This window comes from Heteronotia binoei, chromosome 12, assembly GCF_032191835.1.
Source record: "Heteronotia binoei isolate CCM8104 ecotype False Entrance Well chromosome 12, APGP_CSIRO_Hbin_v1, whole genome shotgun sequence".
In the NCBI taxonomy this organism is placed as follows: domain Eukaryota; kingdom Metazoa; phylum Chordata; class Lepidosauria; order Squamata; family Gekkonidae; genus Heteronotia; species Heteronotia binoei.
In genome coordinates this window covers 26,778,150-26,790,703 of record NC_083234.1, presented here as the reverse complement: position 1 = coordinate 26,790,703, position 12,554 = coordinate 26,778,150, and the positions used below count along the sequence as shown (strand labels likewise).

At 44.0% G+C, this 12,554-nt stretch overlaps 1 protein-coding gene across 2 annotated transcripts in view; it reads right to left on the bottom strand.

The window, feature by feature from the left end:
- EI24 (EI24 autophagy associated transmembrane protein) overlaps positions 1-11,352 on the bottom strand; it is a 34,040-nt gene extending 22,688 nt beyond the window's left edge. Inside the window, exon 1 of one of the 2 annotated variants that reach the window (XM_060250960.1) lies at positions 11,203-11,352. The gene's annotated coding sequence lies outside the window, so the exon portion shown is untranslated. The remainder of the gene's footprint in view (positions 1-11,202) is intronic. The other variant, XM_060250961.1, reaches the window with a different exon arrangement.
- Positions 11,353-12,554: the final 1,202 nt, after the last annotated feature.

Genomic DNA, 12,554 nt, shown 5'->3' with positions numbered 1-12,554 from the left:
TGTAACAGACAGAAAGTAGGTCGTCATTCCCCTGAGTCACACCTTTATTCGAAACAGAATACAATCTCTAGCGAATAAATGGTTCCCTTTAGCAATTTGGCAAAGAGAAAATGGAAGGAGAAAGACTCAAACTGAAAGAGAAAATATATTTCTGACTCATCTTGAATGTTAAATATGCTATTCACAACCTTGTACTGTTGTGTATTACTAATAAATATCTGTGTACCTTTCATTTTCAGTAGCAGGCAAAGGTTCTTAGTACACTTAAATGCATGACTATGAAACCATTTCCACTGATGTCATGATAGCACAGTTCCATGTTTGGTTTCCATAGTGGAATATCCCCCCATCCTTTGTTTCATTTACTCAATGCTAGTTTCAACCTGTTTAAGCTGCTAATGGTGCAGTAAAGAAACCATTAGATGCAGATTCCCTTAGGGCATGGCTGTACTAGTATACATTTAAATCAGTTTTATACCCAGGTAGCTGACCACTCCCATTCAACGAAACCATGAGAATTATGGTTCTGCGATGGAGCAAAGTGTATCAAAGTTTATAGGTTTGAATATTATACCAGATTCAATGTAGTTTTAAAAAGTCACCTTACTGTCCCATGCTTATCCCCAGCCATACCATAAATTTCACGAAGAGTAATTTATATTGACCAAGGCTCCCAAGCCTTGCCCTTAGCACCGAACTGCAACTTAAACCCCTTCTGAATTTTTGTTCATATCTCAGCAAAGGATAATGCTACTTAGCACTGCAAGGTATTTTGAGAAGTAGTAGACAACAAACGTGCAGGTAAGTTCCTGTTTACAAGCACCATGCCCTAACAAAATCCTTTTATTCTAAGTCAAGTGACTGTCCAGCTCCAGAATCTGAAATGCTACCCAAGAACACATTCGAGATGATAGCACAGACAAAACTCACTGACTCATCCTCTTCTCCCGCTTGAAAACAGATTGTTATGCTGATCTCATGATTCATTCATCTCCATCTTACCAAAACAACAATAATAATAATGTTGTTCCTAGCAAGTTCATGACTGCTCTAGTGAAAATAATGCTCACAGCCCAAACGAGTGACGAATGCTTCTAAACATTAACTTAGCTCACCGAGGCCAAAATTCAACATGATAATAAATACAAAAATGTTCATGAGGGCATTTTTGTTAATGGACAGTAAGGCCACTTTTAAAAAACTACTTTGAATGAAAACAGTCTAGGAGGGCGCCATTATAATGGAATAGAACTGAAGTTCATTGCCATAATTATTCTAGGGATCACCTCACTTTTACAGTACTGTTCTGCCTTGGTCATCTCACTGTGCCTTGCCTAGGCAGTTGTGGTTCACATTTTCTACTAATTCTGTAATCCTAGACCAACAGCATTGTTCATTGGATGTCTTGTGCTATAAGACTAAATTGGTTTTTATCCAGTTGTCTGCCTTGAGTCTCAGCAAAAAAAAGACAGGCTATAAATAAAGTAAATAAATACTCATACCTAGCACTTCACATGTAATATCTCAACAAGCTTTACAATATTACACAAGGTAGGTCAGTACTGGCCCAGGCTAGCCCGGTCTGGTCAGATCTTGGAAGCTAAGCAAGGTTGCCCCTGGTACCTGGATGGGAGACCAACAAAGAAGCCCAGGGTTACTATGCAGAGGCAGGCAATGACAAACCACCTCTGTTCATCTCTTGCCTTGCAACTGCTGGTGCAGGGTCAACAAGAATTGGTGGCGGCTTGACAGCACTTTCTACTATCCGTATCACCAGTACAGGAGAAAGACTGAGCAAACTACATGGCTTAAAAATAGTAAAAGAGTCCAGTATCACCTTTAAGACTTGCAAATTTTATTATAGCATAAGATTTTGAGAAACAGAACTCTCTTCGTCAGATGCATCTGATGAAAAGAGCTGTGTTTCTCAAAAGCTTATGCTGCAATAAAGTATGTTAGTCTTAAAGGTGCTAGTGGACTCTTTACTATTTTGCAGTAACATACTAACATGGCTAACTTCTCTGGATCTATGTACATGGCTTAAGTGAGAACCGGCAATGGGGACTTCCTGGTTCACATCACTGTCTCTTAGGCATTACACTAACACTAATTTAACACAATTAAACCTTCACAGGGGCCAACTCACATCTTTTAAAAAACTAAAACAGTCAATGATAAGTTACATACAACTGTTCTGTTGATTTTTGTGGCTAAGGTGTGGCTGATTCAAAATGAATAATGAAGCCCGGCCATTTGAGGAGGAAATGGTGTGCACTAAGTCTCAGTTCTCGCTGAAGTGAAAAATCTAAGATTGACCTGGATGGCCCTAGCTAGTCTGATCTTGTAAAATGATCTCAGAAGCTAAGCAGGGTCAGACCTGATTAGTACTTGGAAAGGAGACAACCAAGGAATATCAGAGTCGCAACGCAGAGGCAGGCAATGGCAAATTGCCTCTGAACCATCTCTTGCCTTGAAAGTCACCATAAATCACCTGTGGCTTGACGCCAAAAAAAAAAAAAGATTAAACATTTCAGGCTCCAGGTGAGACTCACACCATGGAATACTCCCATGTGCAAACCAAAAGTGTATTTCCTGTACGTAGGAAACTAAATATCACAAAGCCTAGGGTTTTTATCTGGGGAGGGATGGCCAAACTGACAACGTAAGAGCCACACAGAATAAACGTTAAATGTTTGAGAGCAATAAGACATGCATATCAGATGTTTGAGAGCCGTAGGAAGGGAGGGAGGAAGGAAGATGGGGAGGGGGAAAGAAAGCAACTTTAACTTTAAATGCATTCTCCATGTCGCCAGCTGGCTTAGCTTGGAGAAATGATTTAAAAAGACAAATGCCTTCTCCAAGCTAGCCAACAGGGCAGTGAGGGCTTCGAGAGCCACACAATATGTATGAAAGAGCCACATTTGGCTCCCGAGCCACAATTTGGCCTCCCCTGGTCTGGGGAAACATTCCATCCTATGAGTTCCTACTAGTATTCCAAAGTGGTATAGCCATGATACAGATTCATCCTTTCAATGTCAATCAGATCACAGAAGACCAACTCAGAATTTCAACAATGAATGAGAATAAAAACAATCACTAAAAGAGGGTCAAAGCAGCTACAGGCTCCAAGAAAAGGAGGACAGCCACAGTGCGGGGACTAGTAGTGTACAAGTTCAAACACTTGAAGCATTTACTCAACAAAATATGTGCCAGAATGACCTTTTTCTCAAAAAAGGGCCATTAAGATCTTGTAGCATATTACCAGTCAGACTGCAAGAGCATCCATCCCAACAAGAACACCAGCTACTGAACATTCATCTGGAGGCAAATGAACACAAACTGCAGATAATAACCTGCCTCATCAAATCAATGGTTTTGGGCTCATCAAACCAATCTTTTCCTTCCACTCCCCTTTCCTGGTGTGTGACAACTTTTAATTTTGAAAGCCTGGGGACAAGGCTTGTGTCTTATTTTCACTGACACACAGTGCCTGCAAGGAGCATTGTGAGTTGGGTTTTAATGGCTACAAGCCACATTAGGAGACAACTTTTGCTTGCAAAGCTGGATAGCAAGAAGTTTGTGCACAGCAGAGCCATGGATCTGACCACGTGCTTGAGAAAAGGTCCCAAGGCAGAAAAGAAGTTGGATACGAGCATGGAAAGATGTAGGTCTTGGCAAACGAGACATTACTTCTTGGAGGGGCTGGAGCACAGTAGCAAGTACATGACATCCATGCTGAAAATTCTGAATTCAACTTATGGCATCTCCAGTTTAAAAGAGCTTCAGGTAGCAGGTAAAAGCATTTCTTTTTTCAACACCCTACAGAGCCCCTGCCAGTTCAATAATGCTAAGCCAGACAAATGGCATAGCCTAGTACAGGATTTCCCAAACTTTTCTTTCCCGTGGCCTGGTTATTTTTACACTTCTCCTTCGTGACCTACTAAAATTTGGGGGTGGAGCCGGGAGACAGGAATTATATCATTTCCTGTGGTGTCAAGGGCCAAGTGATGTCACTTCTGGGGCACACTGAACAAAAACTCCACCTTTTCCTGTGATTTCTCTTCCAGAATGTCCACCAGTGGGGCCAGGGCAATAGAAGCCCTCCCACTGTTGCTTCCCCCCCCCTCCCAGCACCAAGAATACAGACAGAGAATCACTTGCAGGGAAAGAAAGAAGGGGGGGGGGGGCAAAGAAAAAAAGCCTTCCTCACCATCAGATGACCTCAACCAGCAACAATTCTGCCCAGGGGTCGTTTGGTAAAAAAAAAATAGCTACTGGAATTCCCACTCCCCGCCCCTCCCGGCTGGAAAAAAAACACACACACCCTACTTTGCCGCCCAGGCCTCTCGGGGAAATCTCCTCAAAAGAACATACTGCAAGCACAGGAAAGCTCATACCTTGAAGAACACTTCATGGGTCTAAAGTGCCAGTGGACGCCAGCTTTTCTCTCAAACACTGGGAGGGGGGGGAGAAGGAAGGCGAGGCAGCCCAGCTCCTCTCTGCACAACACAGAGACGGGGGAAGGAAGGAAGTCAAACAGAGCTCAGACTTTGCAGCCTGTGTCAGTCTTCAAGGCTAGCTTTTCTCTGCACAACAGAGAGATGGGGGAAGGAAGGAACATATGAAGCTGCCTTATACTGAATCAGACCCTCGGTCCATCAAAGTCAGTATTGTCTTCTCAGACTGGCAGCGGGTCTCCAGGGTCTCAAGCTGAGGTTTTTCACACCTATTTGCCTGGACCCTTTTTTGGAGATGCCGGGGATTGAACCTGGGACCTTCCGTTTCCCAAGCAGATGCTCTACCACTGAGCCACCGTCCCTCCCCGAAAGGAAGCCAAATGGAGCTCAGGCTTTGCAACCTGTGTCAGTCCTCAAGGCTAGCTTTTCTCTGCACAACAGAGATGGGGGAAGGAAGGAACCAGAGCAGAGGTCATGCTTTGCTGGGGGCGGGGCTAGCTTTGGCTTTTCTCGTGACCCGGTAGTGAGGCTTCCGTGGCCCGGTACCGGGTCACGACCCTGCAAATGGGAAACACTGGCCTAGTATAAAACAGCTTCCCGTATTCATTAGAAGCAACACTGCCTATAAAATATATACATTGTGTTGCTATTACAGCAACCACAAACGTTCATTACCTGTAATATAAATGATATGCGGCTGTAATATCAACATATGAAACTACCTTACAATGGCATATTAGAGGACATTTATATATTATGCTGATATACGTTCACTGCGTATCACATGTTTATTAGTATAAGCACCATAACAGCAGCCCTGTGGGTTCAGACCCATTTTGTCTATCCTGAACCGACTGCCCATCCACTGTAATAAAATATAAATACTGTATATTATGTGGCTGTAGGGCAGCTTCATATTTTTCAGACGGCGCAACAGAGGCTGTAACAGAATTTATCCTACGGTGATATTCTATGCTGTGAGGGGTGTCAAGAGTGTCTCCACAGCAAATACCGATGTGGGAAAGACCAGGAGGGGGGAAGAAGGGAGGGAAGAAGGGTTGAGGGGCAAAAGGAGCTTGCAATTTGGAAGTAGGGTTGCCAAGTCCAATTCAAGAAATATCTGGGGATTTTGGGGGTGGAGCCAGCAGCAGGCTGTGACAAGCGTAATTGAACTCCAAAGGGAGTTCTGGCCATCACATTTAAAGAGACCGCACACCTTTTAAATGCCTTCCTTCCATTGGAAATAATGGATAGGAGGAACTTTTTGGAGGCTCATAGAATTGGACCCCCTGGTCCAATCCTTTTGAAACTTGGAGGGTACTTTGAGGAGAGGCATTGGATGCTATGCTGAAAATTTGGTGCATCTACCTCAAGAAACAGCTCTCCCAGAGCCCCAGATAACCATGGATCAATTCTCCATTATACCCGATGGGAATCAGTCTCCATAGGGAATAGTGGAGTGCCCAGCAGACATTTCCCTCCCCCCCTCGCTTTCTGATGACCCTGAAGCGGGGGGAGGGCCTCCAAACTAGGGGTTCCCCTGCCCCCACCTGGGGATTGGCAACCCTATTCGGAAGAGGGCGATGAAGGCGTGAGAAAGGACCCCAGAATAGGGAACGGGGGAGAAGGCGAATGTCTCGTCGTCCCCCAACATGGGCTTCTATACTTGCCGGCCCGGGGCCTTCGGAGTCCGTGGTGGCGGCGGAGCTGAGCCAGGCGGTGACAGACGGGGGAGGACGGGAGGCCACTCCGGCCACCAGGAAGCGAAAGGATTCCTGGGCGAAGGCGGCGGCGAAACACCGGCCAGGGAGCCACTGCGCACGCGCGTCTGACTGCTCTGCCTCCCTCATGCATGCAAGGAGCCAGACGGCAAGGAGGGGGAGAGGGAGGGTCGTGGGACGACGGCGACGCATGCGCCCTTCCGCGCGACTCTGAAGGAACAGAGCAAGCGCACTAAGGAACCCGAAAGAGGTCGGCTCTTGGGCTCTTTTGAGTGTTCCCCCCCTCCCGAAAGAAGAGGGAGGAGGAGAATGCAGTGTTGCTATGGTGACGCGTGCAAACGTCAGGAGATTTATTCCATTCAGAAATGTACATCAAGGCATTTACAATTTCATTCCTGTTACAGAGAAAAGAATAAAGGCCAGGACTAAATTTAGGCAAATCAGGAAATCAGAACTGACAGATAATAACGCTAACATGAATCACAGCAGATGAAATGGCACACTGTGGGCAAATAATAATAGCACATTCAGCCACAAGGCTTCCTATGAGTGAACGACAGCAAACGAGAATATCTTGCATTCCCAGAAAGAGTAAGAGCACACACACGAACACGCATGAAGCTGCCTTACTCTGAGTTAGACCATTCCCAGACTGGCAGCAGCTCTCCCTGGTCTCAGGGAGAGAAGTGCTGTCACATCCGCCATAATAATCAAAAATATTTCAACATACCAATTCCTTCTTTACTTTAATGTTATACCTCTATTTGCCTAAAGACCATGAGCTGAATCACAATAAAATCCTCTGAGATAAAATCACTCCCGTCATTTTCTACCTATCATTACCCTGGAAACAAATTTCACAACTGATAGAGTTACCTTAGGATCTGACCCAGTCAGCAGAAATTTCAGTTTGTCAAGTACCAGTTCCTTTCATAAACATCCACTTCCATTCTTTTACTATTTAAATCACCTTAACTTAAAAGACCAAAGGGTGGTTAATGAATGCACAATCCTAAGAAACTCTTCTTGGAAATAATTCCCATTTTATTCACTGGAGCTTAGTTCCATGTGTAAACAACCCCACAGAATAACTTAGGAGTTATTTAGGTTGCCAGCTCTGGGTTGGGAAATACCTGAATATTTGGAGGATGAAGCCGAGGGACGGAGGGTTTGGGAAGGGACAGGACCTCATTGGGATATAAAGCTATCCAGTTCACCCTTCAGAGCAGCCATTTCTCCAGAGGAACTGATCTCTGTCACCTGGAGATGGATTCTAATTCCAGATCTCCAGGCCCCACCTAAAGGCTGGCAAACCCTGTTATTTTCAAGTAGACTTGTTAGGATTGCTCTTTGTGTCCAGGGATAATAAAATATGTGGCATGATTTTATATATATACTCTGTAAAAGAGACATCTTCATACTTCCAACAAAATGGTAATATCTTTTATTAAGGGGGGAAGGGTTTCACAGTCATACCTACATGTTCATAAGGTATGGCAAGACAGGAAAATCTCAGTTTTGCTTTCTTATGCAACCAACAAAATAACAGGATAGGTATGGGGGAACAATAAAGAACAGGAGAGTCTCAAATATTACAGCCTTTTAAGCATATCATAAAAATATTTGAAAACTACTTCAAATATTAATAGCTCAGTACCTGAAATGTTCTTGGGACACTTAAGTAGGATGCAACTTCATAGCAGATCCCAAAACATCCTAGCATTACAACATGACCCTTCAACAGGTTATTGCTGTCTTGTAAACAGGAAATATCTTGAGATCATCATCTAATTATAATACAAGTGGCCAATCAGTAAATTGCTGGCTTATCTAATGACCCTGACCCTCAGATGATAAAAAGAGACATCACCCCTTTCTCCATAGCCAAAAAGCCACTTAGTATTTGACTAATGGCTTACATAAATTTTGTGCAGCAGACAGCATGGGCTCTAGTTAATGAACGCTTATTATTATTCCACAATAAATCTGTTAGTCTTTATAATGTCAACAGATTCCTGCTTTTGCTGCAACATAGCTACTGCTTGCTTCAACACAGAAATCTACTTGAAATCCTAGCCACAACTATTAAAGAACAGTCCCCACCATCTCACTGAATATAGTGAGATGGAACTGACTTCTGAGTAAAAACAGTTGTCCCTGATAATGCTGGAGAGGCAGCATATCAATGCTCTAAAAATAACTTCTGCAGGAAAACTAGGCAGTAGTAATGAGTGAAAAATAAAATCTTTAAAATTTCACTCTGTGGTGCCATCCTGTGGCAACCACTGATCTTTAGAGACAATGAAAATGGAAAATCCTGCATCAATATACTGCAGAAAACTTCATTATTTTCACATTTCTTTTAGTCTTAGAATGTTATGATTTTTGAGGATTCATCTGTCACAACCTATCAGCGATGATGGCTTAACACTAAGAGTCAGGGTGCCTCTACTAGGGTTGCCAGCTCTGGGTTGGGAAACCCAGTTATGACAATATGTTTGAAGCACGCATCTCCATTTCATTCTGTGTCTGTCATTAAGCCCTAGCTTCAAATATACGCATCCAAGTTTAAGTGGTTACTACTTGGCACTGGACAAAAGATGTGACTTCTTATTTTGATCACAGAAAGAAGGGTGATAGGAACTTCTCTGTCCTAAACCAGGGTTGATGATTTAATTTCTTCAATCTCTTTTTCTGTGGCATTATATATATGCCACAGGCACAATAGTTTACTCTGTCAAGCTGTACCTTACATGCTGAATCCTTCACTTCCTATGTAATCAATTAAGGCAGCAGGTTTGTACTTGCCTAGGAATAAAACCCAATTTTTAAAGTGGCACGTACTTCTGAGTAAACACACATAGGCTTCCACTCTTAATTATCAGAAGTTCATAAGCGGCCCTATGGAGCAGAGTGGTAAAGCAGCAGTACTGCAGTACTATAGTCAGAACTCTCTGCTCACGACCTGAGTTCGATTCCGGCGGAAGCTGGATTCAGGTAGCCAGCCCATGGTTGACTCAGCCTTCCATCCTTCCGAGGTCGGTAAAATGAGTACCCAGCTTGCTGGGGGGAAAGTGTAGATGACTGGGGAAGCCAATGGCAAACCACCCCGTTAAAAGTCTGCCGTGAAAACGTTGTGAAAGCAACGTCACCCCAGAGTCGGAAACAACTGGTGCTTGCACAGGGGACCTTTCCTGTCCTTTCCATATTCTATTGCTTCACCAGCATGGCTACCCACTTGGATCTATCTTCAGAGTTGAATTAAGTGTTGCATCTCTCAACATAACTTTTATTTGACATTTCTGGACAAATGAAAGGCTGCATAGCAAAGAAATATGTCAGAGTTTTTCAAATGTTGACCTTCAGGAATCTTTTCCCAAATCAAAATAGGACCCAAGTTGCACCTTTAAGACCAACTTAGTTTTATTCAGAACATAAGCTTTCATGTGCTCTAAGCACACTTCATCAGATGAGGAATCCAGTATGATGAAGTGTGCTTAGAGCACACGAAAGCTTGCGTTCTGAATAAAACTAAGTTGGTCTTAAAGGTGCCACTTGACTCCTATTTTGTTCTACTACTTCAGACCAACATGGCTGCCCACTTGGATCTTTTCCCACATCGATTTGCCTACTACAGAAGTATTGCAGAGAATCCTAGACACATTCTAGGTTGCACACCCAGTTCATGCAGGACACTTGTTAAGCCTATCGGACACTGAAAGAACTAAACGTTAATGTATGCTATGCTTCTTGAACATGTGTCTGCCATACTTGTCATTAAAGGACACTCTTCTCCCACAAAGCATCCAAGAACGTTGTGTGTGTGTAAAGCACCATCAAGTTGCAACCGACTTGTGCGGACTCCAGCAAGGGTCTTTCAAGGCATATGAGAAGCAGAGGCAGGTTTGCCATGGGCTTCCTCTCCTCTGCAGAGTGTTCCTTGGAGGTCTCCCTTCCAAGCTTAGCTTCCAAAATCTGACGAGATAGGGCTATACCATGTCACCTTCCCTTCTCAAGAACCGGCTCTCCAAAAACAGTCTGAAAAACAGTGCTCTCAAAGGCTATACGATAAATCTGTGGCAAAATAATAAAGGATATTATGTATTTACTTAATGTATAGTACTATACATTCCAGAAACTAGACACCTAATCTGTGATGCACATGTCAGTTGTTGAAGTAGCTCAAATATTTCAATACTAGGTCATAACATTTTAGGCACAGTGCAAAATTAATTGTTAAAAAACTGCACTCCTCCACTTTACAATGTTTGAGGTCAAACCAGTCATTACTAATACATAATAAATCATCATGCTTTCTCCTTCACAGAGTGAATAATGTTTACTGTTGTCCACATAGTGGAAGTGGAGGAGCATTGATGGATTTACCATTAGCTTTTTGCTCAGGGTGGGAATTTTATGTAGCTTGAGCCAGGCAGAAAGTAGATCTAGCTGTTCTTTATACGTATTTGATGAAGCGAGCTTTGACGCTCGAAAGCTTCTATGCTAAAAATCTATGCTATGTTGGTCTTCAAGGTGCTGCTAGATTCGAATCCTGAGCTTCTACTGATGATGAACACAGCTACTCACCTGAAACGATCTAGTCATATTGTAGTTAATAAAAACTTAAAAGATGGGACGAAATTATTTTATTGGGGGGGGGGGTTGGGGGGGTATGTTTTCTCTATTTGACATTGCATCTTCCTTTTTTTAAATAATAATTTTTTAAAAAGTCGTGCCGTTTACCCACAACGGAAAGACAACACGAGTGCAGCCTACCTATTGAAAGCGTTATCTGGTCCTCCAGACAAGACGCACAATCGACACACGCACAAACACTTGGTATTCCACCACACCATGTACGGGGTGCCCTGTAAACACAACTCTGTAAAGCATACCATCTTTCTCTTTCACTGATTGTCCAGTCTTCCAGCACACCACCCAATCTTTTCCCTGTCCAACAACAGCCAGTGGGCAAACCCCCTTTTCTTTGTCTTCAGTCCCCCTTTCTCCAGGTTGAGACTTACCTTGGGGGACTCTCCAAACAGCTCTCATCCAGGTTTCCACAAACCTGTCAATCTCTGGCGCGCAGACAGAAACCCCTTTGGCTCCCACTGAATCTGTCCTATACAAACAACTCCCTCCTCCGAGGCCGGGACATCTTCGGTACACAACGAGTGCCCACTGGGAAATGTAGTTCCGATTCCGAACCTGGCTTTGCATGACAGGCATGCGAGTCAAGCCTTGGTGGCTTGCAGAGAGCAATCTGGGAGCTGTAGTTTGGCTGGCTCCTTCTGGTACTCGGGGCCAATGAAAAGGGCTCGCCAAGATCGGGGCACGCATCTCTCGAGATAAGCATCCTGCCTGCTAGATCGAACCATATGGTCATGGATTCTGTGCGGAAGACGATCCTTGACTGAGCTATTGTTCTGTATCCCAGAACAGATTCCACCCCACCCCGGCTCCCATAAGCATGCGTGAAAGCGTTGGGGAAATTAACCAATTTGATTATGAGTGGGGGCGACTATGCGAGATGGGTGCTGTGGGTGCGTAGCCCTTCGGGCATACTGGTTCACTTTGCTCAGGAGGAATAATTGTGACAGTCTCCACTTTGTTTTTTCCCGGTAGAGACAGTTCTGTAAGAACAACAAGGAAAATCTAATGGCCTTTCTTTCTCCTCATGATAAGGACTGAAGTCTGAACTCTCCAGCTTTTGGATTTCACGTAAAAACATCAGAGTGCAGCGAGGCAAGGCACGAAGAGCTCAGGCAGGGCTCAGTTCCCTTCTCCAGCATGTCCCTCCCTGGTCAGGTGAGGATCTTGAGAAAGGAGGGGAGTCAGGAACACCGGCAGTGAAAACGGGTGAAACAGAAAGCTCATAATGATAAATATGGAAATAAAATTAAACGGGGAAAGTCCAATACTCAAAGAGAGAGACAGAGCGGAAAACGTCTGAGAATAGGTAGCTGTGCAGGTCAGCAGAAGAAGACCATGATTCAAGTCCAGGAACACCTTAGAGACAGGGTTGCCAACTATGGGTTGGAATCGGGAAAGATTTGGGGGTGGAGTCTGAGGAGGGCAGGGTTTGAGTTTGGGAGAAACTTCTGTGGGGTATAATGCCATAGAGCCCACTGTCCAAAGCAGCCACTTTATCCAGAGTGGAGTGATCTCTGTCATGTAAAAGTCCATTGTAACCCCAAGAGATTTCCAGCCACCACTTGGAAGTTGGCAACACTAGCACCTCAACAGATTTTCAGGGTATACACTTCCAAGAGTCAAAGCACTCTTCATCAGATGAACCAAAGGGAGCTTTGACGATCAAAAGCTCAGACCCTGAAGATTACATCAGTCTCTAAGGTGCTTCCTCCTCCTCCTCCTC